Genomic DNA, 15494 nt, shown 5'->3' on the forward strand with positions numbered 1-15494 from the left:
AACATTTCCATTTACAATAGCCTCAAAAGTTCAAATACCTAGGAATAAACTTAACAAAGGATGTGAATGACCTCTGCAAGGAGAACTACAAACCATTGAAGAAAGAAATTGAAGAAGACTACAGAAGGTAGAAAGATCTCCCATGCTCATGGATTGGTAGACTCAACATAGTAAAAATGGCTATACTACTGAAAGCAATCTACATGTTCAATGCAATTCCCATCAAAATCCCAATGACATTCCTCACAGACATTGAAAATCTACCCTAAAGTTCATTTGGAACCCGAAAGACCACATATAGCCAGGACAATACTGAACAAAAAGAGCAATAGTGGAGGCATTGCAATACCCAACTTTATACTACAGAGCCATAGCAATAAAAGCAACATGGTACTGGCAACAAAAACCAGACATGAAGAAGAGTGGAACAAAATAGAGGACCCGGATATGTATCCATGCAGCTATGCTCCCCTAATTTCTGACAAAGGAGCCAAAAAGATACAATGGAGAAAAGATAGCCTCTTCAACAAATGTTGCTGGGAAAAGTGGTTATCTGTCTGCAGAAAACTGAAACTAGATCCATGTTTATCACCCTGTACTAGTATCAACTCAAAATGAATCAAGGACCTTAATATCAGACCCGAAACTCTGAAGCTAGTACAGAAAAGAGCAGGGAATACTCTGGAAGCAATAGTATAAGCAAGGACTTCCACAGTAAGCTCAAGCAGCTCAGCAACTATGAGAAAGGATTGACAAATGGGACTATATGAAATTAAAAAGCCTCTGCACAACAAAGGAAATGGTCTCTATATTGAAGAGGCTACCCACAGAATGGGAGAAAATATTTGCCAGGTATACATCAGACAAGAGACTGATAACCAGAATATACAGGGAACTAAAAAAACTAACTCTCCCAAAATCAATGACCCAATAAAAAATGGGCAACTGAAATAAACAGAACTTTCTCAAAGGAAGAATTCCAAATATCTAAAAAACACATGAAATAACGCTCACCATCTCCAGCCATAAAGGAAATGCAAATCAAAGCCACACTAAGGCTCCACTTCAATCCTGTTAGAATAGCTACCATCAAGAGCATCAACAACAACAAATGTTGTTGGATTTAGGGAAAAAGAAACCCTCATACACTGCTTGTGGGAAAGTAAGCTAGTACAACCACTTTGGAAAAGAATATGGAGGCTTCTTAAAAAACTAAACATAGATCTGCCATATGGTCCAGCAATCCCATTCCTAGGGATATACCCAAAGGAATGGACTCAGGTTGTTACAAAGGCACCTGCACAGCCATGTTTATTGCAGCACTATTCACAATAGCCAAATATGGAAGCAGCCAAGATCCCCCACTACTGGATTAAGAAAATTTGGTATTTATATACAATGGAATTTTATTCAGACACAAATAATGACATTTTGACATTCACAGGTAAATGATGGATCTGTAGAACATCATCTTAACCAAAGTTAGTTGGGCTCAGAAGGCCAAAAATCGCATGTTCTCTGTCATATGTGGATTGTAGACCTAAAACAAATGCAGTAATATTATTGGATGCAGGTCACGCACTAAGGGCAGACTGCACTTGGGAGGAATAGGGAAAGGGAAGAAAACCAAAAACACAAATGTAGTTGATGTGCTCACTGTATAGGAGTGAATATAGTAACCTTAACCTGGCAGAGGCCACTATGGGAAGGAGATTAGGAAGTAGTGAAGAAGTCTGGTAGAGATGAACCAATTTGGGTTGTAATACACATGTGCATGGAAACAAAACCAGGAATCTTCCTATATAGCTATCTTTATCTCAAACTAGCAAAAGCGCCAGGTATTTCATATTATCTTTTGTGTTTTTTTACTTCTACAAAATTGGAGAACAAGAGAACAGAACAGGTTGTGCCTGGAGGCCAGAGGGAAGGGGAAAAGGGTGAAGGGGGTAGCGGGCCCAAATAATGTATACACATATAAGTAAATGCAAAAACTAAAATAAAATAACAAAACAAAAGAAAACCTAAGATACTAACCGGAAAATAGTATGCATTTCTCACTGTGCAAATTAACTGCCTGAGTTAATTACTTAAATATTTGTTTAAATAATATATTTCTCATTGTATCCTAGTTATTTCTATTCTAATACTGTTCTAATATCTCAGCCATTTCATTATTAATGAAAATTGTGGCTACAGCATATTCTACAACTTATAAAGTAGGATTCCTACTTATCTTCCAAGTCATTTTCAGATTTGTTAGATTCCTTTAATTTTTAAACCAGGCCAGAGAAGGTAATAAACACAATCTCACCAGCACTAACTTAATACAATTAGATTAAATAATTGTCATAATAAAAGCTCAATATAAATATAAAAAAGTCAGCCGTAGGCATGATTCCTAGTGACTTCCTAAATAGAACTCAAATGGCTCAACAACTAAGATGAAGAATTGACAAATAGGACTACATGAAATAACAAAGCTTCTGCACAACAAAAGAAATGGTCACCAGATTGAAGAGGCTGCCTACAGGATGGGAGAAAATCTTTGCTCACTCCTGTTAGAATAGCTACCATTAAGAACACAAACAACAACAAATGTTGGCAAGGATGCAGGGAAAACAGAACTCTCATATACTGCTGTTGGGAATGTAAATTAGTATAACCACTATGGAAAATAGCATAGAGGCTCCTCAAACCCTAAAAATACAACTACCCTATGATCCAGCAATACCACCCCTAGGGATATACCCGGAAGAATGTATATCAGGTTATAATAATGAAGTCAGGTTATAATAAAGGCACCTGCACACCTGTGTTTATTGCAGCATTATTCATAATAGCTAAGTTATGGAGAAGGCCAAGATGCCCTACTACTGATGAATGGATTAAGAAAATGTGGTATTTATATACAGTAGAATTTTGTTCAGGTATATAGAATGAAATTTTTTTGTTTGCAGGTAAATGAATGGAATGGAGAACATCATCTTAAGTGAAGTTATTCAGGTTCAGAAGTCCAAAGGCTGCATGTTCTCCCTAATATGTGGAATATATTCCTAATACAAATATGAAAAACAGGTCATATATGAGAGGCATGGGGTAAAAGGAGGAAATTAAGAAGGTGAATATAGTTGATGTACTTCCTATATAAGAATGAATATAGAAGTTTTAAACCGGTTGAAATTACCATAAGAAGGCAATTAAGGTAGAAAGGAGAAAAATAGAGAGGATGAACCAATTTGGGTTATAATACATACATACATGGAAATGTCTATAGCTACCTTAAACAATGTCATTTTGTTTTTACAAAAACAGAGAACAGGAAAGCTAAATAGGTCCTGTTTGGAGGACAGGACCACTGGGAGGGAGAAGGATATAAGGAAATTATTTAGGATGGTGAATATGGTGGAAATATTAATGTGCACATGTAGGTAAATGGAAAAATGAGACCTATTGAAGCTGTTTCAGGAATTGGAAGAGGACAAAGGAGAATGATGGAGGGGGTGAATTCAGCTATGATATATTGTAAGAACTTTTATAAATGTCACACTCCAGTCCAATAATAATAATTTAAAAAAAAATTTAAAAATCAGCCCTTGGTTTTTTGAGACAATCTCTCTATGCAACCCAGGCTGGCCAAGAACTCATGATCATCCTGCCTCAGCCTCCAGAGTGCATGGATTGCAGGTGTGTGCCACCATGCCCAGTGCCTAATTATATACTTTTTATTGAATTAGCTAGCTCTTAAAGAATGGGTATAACTTATAAAAGGGTGACATGACTAATGTGAGGGATTCTAGGTAGGAGCAAGAATGTTAAGATGTTTTTAGAAACAAGATATAGAGCAATTTGGCTGATATAGTGATAAAATGCAATATAGCAAGATATGTAAAATTCTTGAAGAGTGCCATGCTCTTTGAATTGTCACAAAAACATGATAGGATTCCATGTCTAACAGATGTCCAAAAAATGCGTGAAACTAGACTACTTTGACAAAATGATAAGCTTTTATAAGCACTTTGGTTCTTACAGTTACTATTACTGAATTACATACATTTTCTTTTTCACTCTAAATTCTATATAGGTTTAACATTAAAATCCCTGTACCCATAGATTTTTAAATAAATTCTACTAGTTTCATCGAAAGCAGGATTCTGGCCTGTTGAATTGTTGATCTACTGTTATGTCTCTGTCACAGCACTCCCTCAGTGGTTATTTATACCACACACACAACTCCCAGACATTAAAAAGAAAGGTCTTGAAACTTATGGGGGTTTAAAGGAGAGCGCTCTATATTTTGTGAAACAGACAAGGTCACTGCTTAATCAACCCTTCTTGCAAAAGAGTTCAGTGATAACAGGCAAATTAGAGCTCTGGTCAATTGCAGCTGATGATGGGCTGTGCTGATGGGTGCCCTTGGCTGGACCTGAAAGTGATATCCTGAGAAATGATTACTTTTCTCCATAAGCCAAAGATGTATCCATTAGATGCTGAGCAGAAAGGAGAAATAAGGGTATAAATGTAGCTGTTTAATCAGTCCACATATTAAACCTCTTACTCTCTGTCATGATTCCTAGCATATCTACCAACCTCCTTTATGTATGTGTGGCTATTCCAATGTAGTTTTAGAGGCCTTGAGTCCTTCATTTCTGAGGTTCTTGTAATCTTAGAAAGATATACACAGGTATTTGGACCTGAATATTCTAAGAAAAGTGATATAGGGAAACTTAGAATTACATGCTATTTATTCATGCATTCAACATTTGTTTATGATGACTTCATTTAGCCTGGTAACTATGCTAGATGCTAGCTATTCTGTCTTCAAATATTCATACTTCATTGGGGGAAAGAAAAGTTAATATTTAAATGCTGTGATACAATTAAATGCACCCAGAAAAATGGAATATTACCCAGACTTAGGGATGGTTGGTGGTCTGGAAGCTTCCTTGGGTGTGATAATTCCTGAGAGCAATTTTAAAGATGGAATAGAGAATATAAAGTAGAAGAGACAGGTTAACAAAAGAAGAGAGGGTATTATGTGCCATGATGTTCCCTCTTATATGCAAGGTCAAGTGGCAGAGAAGGATAAAGTAAAGAGTAAAGAATCATCACAAAAAGCAATGAAATGTCACAGCTGGATTTTTTCATGAAGTAAGCAGATTTTTCCCTTCAGAGAAAAGACAAATATAGATGAATAAATTAAGTATGTAAGTATGGATGAGGTTTGATGCCTGGGAGTTATTAGGGTATTGTTGCAGAAAATTTAGAAAGAAATGAAGGCTCAACTAAGGTTAAAAATATTGAGGAAGAAAGAAGAGGGCAGTGTTGAGAAATACTGAAGTCCTTGGTGGCCAGATAGGAAGAAAAGGAGAGAAAGGTATTTTGAAAAACAATGTTTGGATTTCTAGCTTTGTGAATCTTGGATATGTTGGTGTATCCTGATCAGAGAGAAGGAACACAAGAGCAAGAATGGGGGCTTCTGAAGAAATTAGGAAATTTTCTCAAGTTCAAGATGCCATGGGACATTTAGATGGAGCTAGAAATGGAATGAAATGTGGCAATTATATATTTAAACTACATGGAATTAAAGACAAGGGCTAAACTTTCCCACTCTTGATCCCCTTCTGCCTTTGTATGTCCTTGCTCCTTTCTTGCAGAGAAGATCTCCATCTGAGGAGATCTCATGGACAATATGGCAGGTAGGTGGAGACTGGAGGAAAGCAGGAATCTGACTAGGCAGAGAGAGAATAAAAGTCAGTTCAAGGAGGGAACATGGCACCAACAAAGGCAGAACACTGGTACAAACAAGACACAAGTACAGGGTTTGAGATATGGAGAAGAGGATGATAGGGTTACCAATAAGATGGAGCTGGACATTATACTTAACGGAGAAAAACTGAAACCATTCCCTCTAAAATCAGGAACCAGACAAGGATACCCACTATCTCCACTCCTATTCAACATAATACTGGAATTCCTAGCCAGAGCAATTAGGCAAGAAGAAGGAATAAAAGGAATACAAATAGGTAAAGAAACTGTCAAAATATCCTTATTTGCAGATGACATGATCCTATACCTTAAAGAGACAAAAAACTCTATTCAGAAGCTTCTAGACATCATCAATAGCTACAGGAAGGTAGCAGGATATAAAATCAACATAGAAAAATCATTAGCATTTCTATACACTAGTAATGAACAAACTGAGAAAGAATATATGAGAACAATTCCATTTACAATAGCCTCAAAAAAATCAAATACCTAGGTGTAAACCTAACAAAAGATGTGAATGACCTGTACAAGGAAAACTATAAACTTCTTTTTTTTTTGGCTTATATTTTTTATTTTTTTTCTTTTATTATTCAGATGTGCATACAAGGCTTGGTTCATTTCTCCCCCCTGCCCCCACCCCCTCCCTTACCACCCACACCGTCCCTCCCTCTCCCCCCACCCCCTCAATACCCAGCAGAAACTATTTTGCCCTTATTTCTAATTTTGTTGTAGAGAGAGTATAAGCAATAATAGGAAGGAACAAGGGTTTTTGCTGGTTGAGATAAGGATAGCTATACAGGGCATTGACTCACATTGATTTCCTGTGCGTGTGTGTTACCTTCTAGGTTAATTCTTTTTGATCTAACTTTTTCTGTAGTTCCTGGTCCCCTTTTCCTATTGGCCTCAGTTGCTTTTAAGGTATCTGCTTTAGTTTCTCTGCGTTAAGAGCAACAAATGCTAGCTAATTTTTTAGGTGTCTTACCTATCCTCACCCCTTCCTTGTGTGCTCTCGCTTTTATCATGTGCTCATAGTCCAATCCCCTTGTTTGTGTTTGCCCTTGATCTAATGTCCACATATGAGGGAGAACATACGATTTTTGGTCTTTTGGGCCAGGCTAACCTCAGTCAGAATGATTTTCTCCAATTCCATCCATTTACCAGCGAATGATAACATTTCGTTCTTCTTCATGGCTGCATAAAATTCCATTGTGTATAGATACCACATTTTCTTAATCCATTCATCAGTGGTGGGGCATCTTGGCTGTTTCCATAACTTGGCTATTGTGAATAGTGCCTCAATAAACATGGGTGTGCAGGTGCTTCTGGAGTAACCTGTGTCACAGTCTTTTGGGTATATCCCCAAGAGTGGTATTGCTGGATCAAATGGTATATCGATGTTTAGCTTTTCAAGTAGCCTCCAAATTTTTTTCCAGAGTGGTTGTACTAGTCTACATTCCCACCAACAGTATAAGAGGGTTCCTTTTTCCCCACATCCTTGCCAACACCTGTTATAGAAAGTGGAGAGATCTCCCATGCTCATGGATTGGTAGAATCAACATAGTAAAAATGTCTATACTCCCAAAAGTAATCTACATGTTTAATGCAATTCCCATCAAAATTCCAATGACATTCATTAAAGAGATTGAAAAATCTACTTTGAAATTTATATGGAAACATAAGAGGCCACGAATAACCAAGGCAATACTCAGTCAAAAGAACAATGCTGGAGGTATCACGATACCTGACTTCAAACTATATTACAAAGCAATAATGATAAAAACAGCATGGTACGGGCACAAAAACAGACATGAAGACCAGTGGAACAGAATAGAGGACCCAGATATGAAGCCACACAACTATAACCAACTTGTCTTTGACAAAGGAGCTAAAAATATACCATGGAGAAATAGCAGCCTCTTCAACAAAAACTGCTGGGAAAACTGGTTAGCAGGCTGCAAAAAACTGAAACTAGATCCATGTATATCACCCTATACCAAGATTAACTCAAAATGGATCAAGGATCTTAATATCTGACCACAAACTCTAAAGTTGATACAGGAAAGAGTAGGAAATACTCTGGAGTTAGTAGGTATAGGTAAGAACTTTCTCAATGAAACCCCAGCAGCACAGCAACTAAGAGATAGCATAGATAAATGGGACCTCATAAAACTAAAAAGCTTCTGTTCATCAAAAGAAATGGTCTCTAAACTGAAGAGAACACTCACAGAGTGGGAGAAAATATTTGCCAGCTACACATCAGACAAAGGACTGATAACCAGAATATATAGGGAACTTAAAAAACTAAATTCTCCCAAAACTAATGAACCAATAAAGAAATGGGCAAGTGAACTAAACAGAACTTTCTCAAAAGAAGAAATTCAAATGGCCAAAAAACACATGAAAAAATGCTCACCATCTCTATCCATAAAGGAAATGCAAATCAAAACCACACTAAGATTCCACCTCACTCCTGTTAGAATAGCCATCATGAGCAACACCACGAACAACAGGTGTAGGCGAGGATGCAGGGAAAAAGGAACCCTCTTACACTGTTGGTGGGAATGTAAACTAGTACAACCACTCTGGAAAAAAATTTGGAGGCTACTTAAAAAGCTAAACATTGATCTACCATTTGACCCAGCATTACCACTCTTGAGGATGTACCCAAAAGACTGTGACACAGGTTACTCCAGAAGCACCTGCACACCCATGTTTATTGCGGCACTATTCACAATAGCCAAGTTATGGAAACAGCCAAGATGCCCCACCACTGATGAATGGATTAAGAAAATGTGGTATCTATACACAATGGAACTTTATGCAGCCATGAAGAAGAACGAAATGTTATCATTCGCTGGTAAATGGATGGAATTGGAGAACATCATTCTGAGTGAGGTTAGCCTGGCCCAAAAGACCAAAAATCGTATGTTCTCCCTCATATGTGGACATTAGATCAAGGGCAAACACAAACAAGGGGATTGGACTATGAGCACATGATAAAAGCGAGAGCACACAAGGGAGGGGTGAGGATAGGTAAGACACCTAAAAAATTGGCTAGCATTTGTTGCCCTTAACGCAGAGAAACTAAAGCAGATACCTTAAAAGCAACTGAGGCCAATAGGAAAAGGGGACCAGGAACTACAGAAAAAGTTAGATCAAAAAGAATTAACCTAGAAGGTAACACACACGCACAGGAAATTAATGTGAGTCAGTTCCCTGTATAGCTATCCTTATCTCAACCAGTAAAAACCCTTGTTCCTTCCTATTGTTGCTTATACTCACTCTACAACAAAATTAGAAATAAGGGCAAAATAGTTTCTGCCGGGTATTTTGGGGGTGGGGGGGGAGGGAGGGAGCAGAGTGTGTGGTAAGGGAGGGGGTCGGGGCAGGGGGGAGAAATGACCCAAGCCTTGTATGCACATATGAATAATAAAATAATAAAAAATAAATAAATAAAAGAAGGTAACACACACGCAAAAAAAAAAAAAAAGATGGAGCTGGATTTCCTAATGAACTTATTCTCTGGGTGAATGCTGAGTGTTTAGTCTTTAAGCAGTCAGTATTAAGAAGTTGTAGAGGAACACTATATGATTTGCATTTTAAGAATATGGTCAGTATCAGCATCAGTGTAAGTGGAGGCAAAGAGATTTGGTCAACAGAACGTAGTTGAGATTCTCCAGTACCTCCAGCTTCTTTGTAAAGGTAAGGAGAGCATCCAGAGATTCTTCTGTCTCCACTTCTTCCCATTATGAATACCAAAGCACTTAGGTTACTGGTATTGAAAAAATTCAAAGAGGATTCAGCCACAGCCATCTTGAAGCAGCAGGAGATCCAGGAGTATTTTTTTTCCTTTAGAAAAATACAGAAGGAAATAAAAATAAAGTTTGCAGTAATGACTATTTTTACCCAATTACACATGCATTACTAAGTATCACAAATCCTATGAGCTAGAAGGTGTGATTTTCTGAGTCGGCTGCTGTGTTGAGATGAGAGGAATTGCTCAGTGTTGATAACACTGTTGGATGTTGCTAATGTAATTACAGTTTCTGAGACTGGTCTCAAAAATTAAAGTTCTTGTATTTTCTATTGCCCTTTCCATTTTGGGAAGATAATAATAAAAAGTACAAACTTGCTTGGTTTGACTTTGTACCCATGTTTTCACAGCATTTTTATTGTGTCTTGTATTGAATGGATTGAGTTTTTCAATTTGTCTTTGAAAATATCATTTGTATAGAGATTGAATGGACTTAATTTGTTTAGTCTTCCACAGTGATGCTTCTAAGTGGGCCATGATAATTTTCTAAATATATAATGTTAAGGGAGGTTGTATGAACAGCTGAAATAATTATTCATACTGGGTGAGAAACAAAACTGAGTAAAAGGAAATTACCTAACAAATAGCACTGATATGTTAAACTAAAGATAGACCTAAAGTCTCTTATTGGTTGTCCCATTAAAACACAAAATTAATTTAGGGAATTTCTTTGTGTAATGAGGGCTTTATGTTGCTGTGGTGGTTGTTACTTTTAATGGGTATGTAAAAGTATGCATAATGTTTTGATAGATGTATGTATTATATAATGCTCAAATTACTATAAACCTATTAGTCTCTTTAAACACTTATTATTTATGGTGAAAGCATTCAAAAATTGTTACTTCTGGTTTTCTATTTTAAATATAGTACATTATCACTATCTGTAGTCACCGTGGTATGCAATAATATACCAGAACTTTGTCCTCCTGTGTAACTATAACTCGCTGCCTATTAATCAACCTTTCGTCATTCCTCTCCCCACCCTACTCTCTCCAGTTTGTTAGGTAACTGCCATTCTGCTCTCAAGTTTTTTTGGCAGCACTGGGGTTTGAACTCAGTGCTTCACACTTGCTGTGCAGGCTCTTTTACCTCTTAAGCCAGTCTGCCAGCCCTCTGCTTTCAACTTCTATGAGATCAGTTTTTTAGATTCCATGAGTGGTATCATGCAGTCCATGTTTTTCTGTGTCTGACTTATTTCATGTAACTATCAATCTCTTAAATCCAACCATGTTGCTGTAAATATTAAGATTTCATTCTTAATCTTGGCTGAATAGTATTCCACTATGTATGTGTGCCATATTTTCTTTATCTGCCAATCAGTTGATGGACACTTGGTTGTTTCCATTTCTTGGTTATTGTGAATAGTGCTGCAATAAGAGTACAAACGTCCCTTTGATATAATGGTTTCATTTTTTAACATAAATAAGCGTATATATGTATATGGGTGTATATATATATAAAACAGGTTGCATTTGAACCTTCTACATATGAATGACCAGTTTTCCCATCACAATTTATTAAAGACGAGGAAGTCCTTTCTCCAATGCATGTTTTTGGTGCCTCTGTTAAGAATTCATTTGGCTATAGATGCCTGGATGTATTTGATTCTCTTTTTTGTTTCATTGGTCTCTGTGTCTGTTTTTATGCCAATACTATGCTTTTTTCATTAGTGAAGTTTTGTAGTATATTTTGAAGTCAGGTAGTGTCAGTTAGTGAAATATCTCCTGCTTTGTTGTTTGTTTTTGCTCAAGAAGGCTTTAGGATTGCTCTTTAGGATTGTTTTTTTCTAGTTCTGTGAAGAACTAGATTGACAGGGATTCCATAGGACCTGTAGATCACTTTGATAGTATGGAAATTTGATTCTTACTATCCACGAATACAACATGTTTTTCTATTTGCTTGTGTCCTCTTGAATTTCTTTCATGAATATTTTTTGAAGTGCTAGGGACTGAACCCAGGGCCTTGATTATGCTAGGCAACTATTTATATCATTGAACTACATGCCCAGCCTTGATTTATTGAGACAAGGTCTCATTTTGTAGCTCAGGCTGGTCTTAAACTTGTTAGTAGTCCAGATTGGATTTGAACTTGAAGTCTTCCTGCCTCTGCCTCCTGAATACTATTATTATAGGTGTGTGTCACCACTCCCAACATCATGAATATTTTGTAGTTTTCATTATCGATATCTTTCACCTCTTTGATTAAATTTATTCTTAGGTATTTTATTATTTCTTATAGATATTTTATTTGGAATTGCTTTCTTGATTTCTTTTTGAAACAATTTGCTATTTATATGCAACACCACTGATTATTGAATGTTTATTTTGTGTCCTGCAATTTTGATGAGATTATCAGTTTGAACATTTTTGGGGTTCAGAACAAAGTCTTTTGGGGTTTCTATATATAAGATTATGTCATCAGCAAACAGCAACAATTTTGATTCCTCCTTTCCAATTTGGGTTTTCTTTATTTCTTTCTCTTGCCTGATTGCTCTGGCTAGGACTTCTCTCATGGTTGTTAATTTTAAGTATATACCGAAGTGACCCAATATAACTAATGTAAATTTCTCCTCCATGCTTCTTTGTACATCATGGATTATTGAACTTAACTGAATTTCTGCTTCAGAGAATTATAAAGTACTATTAAAAGATTTTAAATTTTCTCATTTCCTATCCTTTACTATTTCTTGCACATATTGTCCACTTACCAGTGCATTCTAAAACTTCTTTATTCTTTATTATTTTATATTGCTACTACTGAGAACCATAAATTAAACAAGTTTTAAAACACTTCATAAAGGAAATGTAAATGATTGGAGAAGCAACTGTTTTAAATACTTGTTTATGCATGTAAAATTTATAATCTGAGAAGCTATAAGCATATACATATTCAACATGTGCAAAGTTTTCTCATGTACAATAACTCTGAAAACCTCTCATTTACATCTGAGTCAGGCTACAGGATGGCCAAGGTAGCTAAGTTAAGAAAAAGTTGTAACTACAAGGCCTTATACATGGGAACTCCTCTCCTACCCTCAGATCACCTGAGCAACCACTTAAGCAACTCTGCCAGCCCTCATATTCACCCCAACTTCATCCTCTCCTTTTACCCCTTGTCTATCCTCCCTCTGGTTCCCACTCTACAAATAGTTCCCTTCATTTTACACTTGTGCCATTCTTTTATTTTTTTAGGTCTACATTCTGCATATGAGAGACAACATGCAATATTTGTATTTCTCTGTCTGGTTTATTTCACTTAACTTGATGATCTCAAGTTCCTTATATTTCCTGAAAAAGACATAATTTTATTTTTCTTTATGGCTGAATAATATTTCACTGTACATATATACTACATTTTCTTTATTCATCAGACGATGGGCATCTAGGCTGATTCCATAGTTTGGCTATTGTGAATAGTGCTGGTATAAACATGGGTGTGCATCATTTATGTACTGACTTACATTCCTTCAGCTATATGCCCAGGAGTGGTAGAGCAGGATCAAATGGCAATCTATTTTTTGCTTTCTGAGTAATATCTATACAGATTTCCATTATTGTTATACTAATTTACATTTCCACAAAAGTGTATAAGGATTCCTTTTTCCCCACATTCTTGCCAACATTTGTTGTTGTTTTCTTGATGATTGCCATTCTGACTGGGTTTAGCTACAAACTCAGAGTAATTGGGATTTTTATGGGGCATGGTGGTACTGGGATATGAACTTGGGGCCTTGCCCCTACTAAGCAGACACTACCACTTGAGACATGCCACCAACCCTCAGTGTAATTTTGATTTGCATTTCCTTTATGGCTAAAGATGTTGAACTTTTTTTGTGTATTTTTCAGCTATTTATACTTCTTTTGAGAATTGTCTGTTCAGTTCATTTGCTCATTTATTAATTGGACTTTTCTCTCTTTTAGTGTTTAATTTTTGGAGCTCACGCTGTATATATTCTGGGTGTTAATACTTTGTCCATTGAATAGGTTGTCTCTTGATTCTGGTAGTTGTTTCCTTTGCTACGCAGAACCTTTTTTTTTTAATTTTTATTTTATTCATATGTGCATACAATGTTTGGGTCATTTCTCTCCCCTCCCCCCTCCCCCTCCCTTACCCCTCAGCCCCCTCTCCCTCCCTTACTCCCCACCGTCCGTACCCCTCGCTACCTGGCAGAAACTATTTTGCCCTTATCTCTAATTTTGTTGAAGAGAGAATATAAGCAATAATAGGAAGGAACGAGGGTTTTTACTAGTTGAGATAAGGATAGCTATACAGGGCATTGACTCGCATTGATTTCCTGTGCATGTGTGTTACCTTCTAAGTTAATTCTTCTTGAACTAACCTTTTCTCTAGTTTCTGGTCCCCTTCTCCTATTGGCCTCAGTTGCTTTAAAGTATCTCTTTAGTTTCTCTGCATTGAGGGCAACAAACGCTATCTAGTTTTTTAGGTGTCTTACCTATCCTCACACCTCCCTTGTGTGCATTCGCTTTATCATGTGATCGAAGTCCAATCCCCTTGTTGTGTTTGCCCTTGATCTAATGTCCGCATATGAGGAAGAACATATGATTTTTGGTCTTTTGGGCCAGGCTAACGTCATTCAGAATGATGTTCTCCAATTCCATCCATTTACCTGCAAATGATAACATTTCGTTCTTCTTCATAGCTGCATAAAGTTCCACTGTGTATAAATACCACATTTTCTTAATCCATTCGTTAGTGCTGGGGCATCTTGGCTGTTTCCATAACTTGGCTATTGTGAATAGTTATGCAGAACCTTTTAAATCTGATACAGTCCTATTCATCAATTCTTGCTGCAGTGGGAGAGTACTGCTATGGAGAGACCTGTGTGTATCTCCACATAGACTCATGTGACATGTGTGGGCTACTGGTCCTACACCCCATGGATGTGGCCCAGAGGTCATATCACATAAAATCTTGCATTGAAGCCCACAAGAAGGACATGGGCCTCTCTTTTGCTGTGCAGTGCAGTAAGAACATGGTGTGTGGCATCTGCATGGAAGTGATCCATAAGAAGCCAACCCAAGCAAGCACCACTTTGGGATCCTCTCCAACCATAACCACACCTACTGTCTCAAGTGTGTTCACAAGTGGAGGAGTGCTAAATAATTTGAAAGCAAGATCATAAAGTCCTGCTCAGAATGCTGAATCACATCTAACTTTGTCATTCTAAGTGAGCACTGGGTGGTGGAGAAATAAGACAAACAGAAACTCAAAAATACAAGGAGGCCATGATCAACAATGTGTGCAGGTATTTTGATGAAGGAGATGGGAGCGTTCCATTTGGAGGGAACTGTTCGCACAAGCATGTGTACCCTGATGACTGTAGAGAACAGGTATAGATACAGAAAATAAGAACATCAAGCAGATACCAGGCCCAACAAAAGAACAATTTTGAGGGACTCATTTAGGAAAAAGAGAACAGCAACCCCTTTGACAATGACAAAGAGGAGGTTGTCACCTTTGTTGCTTATGCTTTTGGCTGCAGGTGGGGACGACTAACTGACAGACTCTGAGAATGAGTGGGACTTATTTTACCATGAGCTTGAAGACTTTTATGACTTGGACCTATAGCAGCTTCGCATGGCATGTGAACTTGTCTGCTGAGCCTCAGACAATAGCTGTCCCTGTGCTGTGTAGCAGTGCATGTGACTCTATTAGGTAGGCTTCTCAACTCCAAGTACTGTCTTGATCACTTACCCAGGACTTATTCCTCTACCCCTCACCTTTCTCCAAGAATGTGTTGTTTTCTCTGTTTCAAAAAGTTGCAAAAAAAATCTTGGATTTTTTTGTAACATGAATATAACTATCAGTTCAGGTAGGTTTGTTGCATCTGTTTTCAGCCAAGTTGTGTTTATTGACTTCCACATTCACTTCAAAGACCCCAGGTTCAAAACAA

General features: G+C 37.2%; 1 pseudogene; it reads left to right on the plus strand.

Moving 5' to 3' along the window:
* Positions 1–14342: 14342 nt before the first annotated feature.
* On the plus strand, positions 14343–15169 carry LOC141419498 (E3 ubiquitin-protein ligase makorin-1 pseudogene; annotated as a pseudogene).
* The last annotated feature ends 325 nt before the right edge of the window (positions 15170–15494 follow it).

This window comes from Castor canadensis, chromosome X (genome assembly GCF_047511655.1).
Source record: "Castor canadensis chromosome X, mCasCan1.hap1v2, whole genome shotgun sequence".
Lineage (NCBI taxonomy): Eukaryota > Metazoa > Chordata > Mammalia > Rodentia > Castoridae > Castor > Castor canadensis.